This window comes from Cynara cardunculus (assembly GCF_001531365.2).
Source record: "Cynara cardunculus var. scolymus isolate 2C chromosome LG 7, CcrdV1, whole genome shotgun sequence".
NCBI lineage: Eukaryota > Viridiplantae > Streptophyta > Magnoliopsida > Asterales > Asteraceae > Cynara > Cynara cardunculus.
In genome coordinates this window covers 5,499,715-5,502,568 of record NC_037534.1, presented here as the reverse complement: position 1 = coordinate 5,502,568, position 2,854 = coordinate 5,499,715, and the positions used below count along the sequence as shown (strand labels likewise).

At 33.3% G+C, this 2,854-nt stretch overlaps 1 long non-coding RNA gene across 1 annotated transcript in view; it reads right to left on the bottom strand.

Moving 5' to 3' along the window:
• Nucleotides 1–2,412: 2,412 nt before the first annotated feature.
• The window catches only part of LOC112516017, a 2,219-nt gene continuing 1,777 nt past the window's right edge, over nt 2,413–2,854 (bottom strand). Inside the window, exon 3 of the long non-coding RNA XR_003069567.1 lies at nt 2,413–2,510. This is a non-coding gene — a long non-coding RNA (uncharacterized LOC112516017). The remainder of the gene's footprint in view (nt 2,511–2,854) is intronic.

The window sequence follows — 2,854 nt, the reverse complement described above, 5'->3', positions numbered from 1 at the left end:
TTTTTGTTTCTGTTTATATATTTTAAATTTTTTACGATGTAATTTATTAAACATAAAATCATACAAAATCAAATAATATTAAAAAATTGAAGTGTTATAGTGGTGGATGTCAAGAGAATAACTTCGAAATCAGAGTTTTAAAGATGCAAAGAGAGTGTTTATTATTATTATTATTAAATAATATTATTATGTAATTTTGTATAATATACTCGTTAAATGATAATTAGAATAATAATTTGTATGATATTATAAATAGCAATTAGTTTGAAATTACATAAAAAAGAATGTAGAATGATTTGTAAAAATCATATATTCAAATAATGTATGATGATATTTAACTACACAAACTAGAAGGGGAGACGGAGATATTTTGAAATATTAAAAAATATTGTAGAAATAATATATGATTAAAATTGTGAAATATTTTGAAATTTTTGTTCTCTATTGTTAGAGATTTTTACTATAACAGATTCTCTAAAATCAAAATTTATGTTCAGACAAGGTATTTTTTATATAAACTTTTTTTCATATTAAATTTAAGATTTAATATACTATTTCACATAAATTGATTTCATATATATATTTGTTTTATTAAAAAAAGTTGTACAATTAAATTTTCACAAACAATATCTTAAATCACACTTTTGAAAAAAAAAATCATGTAAACAATTATTTTGTTATCGTGAATGTATAACATTGTTTATTGTCATATGTATATATCTAAATATTTGATTTTTTTAATCAATAGTTGTGATTAATGAGAGGTTATAATCTAAAAAAAAAAGAAACAAATCGTTTTTATATGAAAATAATATCTATGTATGCATAGCTAAAAAGAAAGAATGTATCATTTAGATGCACATTTTTTTTTTATTGGTCATGTGAGTATAACCCAACTCACTTTGGCTCATTCATATGAATATAGCCATGTCATTTTATAATCAACAATTTTTTTTTTTTGGTTATATGACTTAAATGAGGTCACATAAAAAATATAGTTTTAAAAAGATTTTTTCTTCTTAAAGTGTATTATGCAAAACAAGTATAAGTATTCTTTTCAAGATAAAAAATAAGTAATTTTATTCTATCCTTTTCAAGATGTTGCAATTTTATAATTAATTTTAAATATTAAGAATAATGATCAACACACTAATAAAGAAAATTTGAGACGTTGGGGTAGAAAGGTTAGTGGTAAGTTAAGGTTTATTTATGGGGGGTTAGTTTAGGGTAGGTAGGCTTAGGAGTAGGAGCAAGGTAATAGTAGTGTAGTAGGTAGTTAAGAGGGACGGTTTAGGAGTAGATAGGGCAGGGTAGGGTTAGGTAGTTAAGAGGGNTAGGTAGTTAAGAGGGACGGTTTAGGAGTAGATAGGGCAGGGTAGGGTTAGGTAGTTAAGAGGGGCGGTTTAGGAGTAGACGGTAGGTAGGTAGCTAAGAGGGGCGGTTTAGGAGGGGTAGGAGTAGGTAGACGGTTGGTAGTTAAGTTTAGGAGGTAGACAGTAGGAGCTAGGTTTAGGAGAAGATAGCTAGGTTTAGTGGGTAGGGCTGGGGGTAGGAGTAGGTAGGAAACCGTCCCTAGCTACCGTACCCACCGCCCTGCTACCTACTCCTAGCCCTAACTACCTACCCCTAAACCCTAACTAACCTACCCTACCCCGAGCTATACTTACGCTCCACCGCCCCTAACACTTACCCTCTAACCTACCCTACCCCTAGCTATACTCCTAAGCCGCCCCTAACGCTAACCTACCTACTCCTAAACCGCCCCTAACCCTTACCCTCTAACCTACCCGCCCCTAACCTTAAACCTACTTAAACTACACCTAGACCCCTAACCTACTCTACCCCGAGCTATACTCCTAAACCGCCCCTAACCCTAACTAACCTACCTGTAACCTACCTGCTACCTACTCCTAGCCCTAACTACCTACCCCCTAACTAACCTACCTAGCCCTAACTACCTACCCCCTAAACCCTAACTAACCTACCCTACCCCGAGCTATACTCCTAAACCGCCCCTAACCCTAACTAACCTACCTACTTACGCTCCACCGCCCCTAACACTTACCCTCTAACCTACCCTACCCTACCCCTAGCTATACTCCTAAGTCGCCCCTAACCCTAACCTACCTACTCCTAAACCTCCCCTAACCCTTACCCTCTAACCTACCCGCCCCTAACCTTAAACCTACTTAAACTACACCTAGACCCCTAACCTAACCTCCATCCTACCCTCTCCCCGACCCACACCCCCCCACCTAGGTCGAGGGGTGGGGGGAGAAATAATCATTTATCAATTTCTCTTCTCTCGATCTTGGAACCAAACTGGAAATTAAAAACTCAAAGATCAAAACCAGTCAAACCTGCTCACGTGGCTAATAAAAAAATCAATATTTTTTATATTACATAACAATACTTTTTAAATTTAGAAATAAAAAAATCAAAATGGCATCGAGATATAAAGAATTGAAGGTAATTACGTTCAAATTCTCCACTTGCACCTGGGAAAAGAGCTGTACAAAAAAAAATCAATAGATCAATTTATGTTGAAATTCTCCACTTTGTACATAAAAAGATTTGTACAAGACAAAACCCAAAAACAAATAATCCCTGAAACTAAAATTCTTAATTAAAACTTTAAGATTAAGTTTTGATAATAAGCCTTAACATTTTTTTATTATATATTTATCAACTTATAGTTGGATCATAGATTATTATATGTTATTCGAATACATAATATTAATATTTTTACAAATTATTCTACATTAGCACAATTTTGCAAAGAAATAGGCCACTTGTTTCTCGAGAGGAGATGGGAAACATGTTCAATATCATTTGATTGAATAGTTGACCCAGC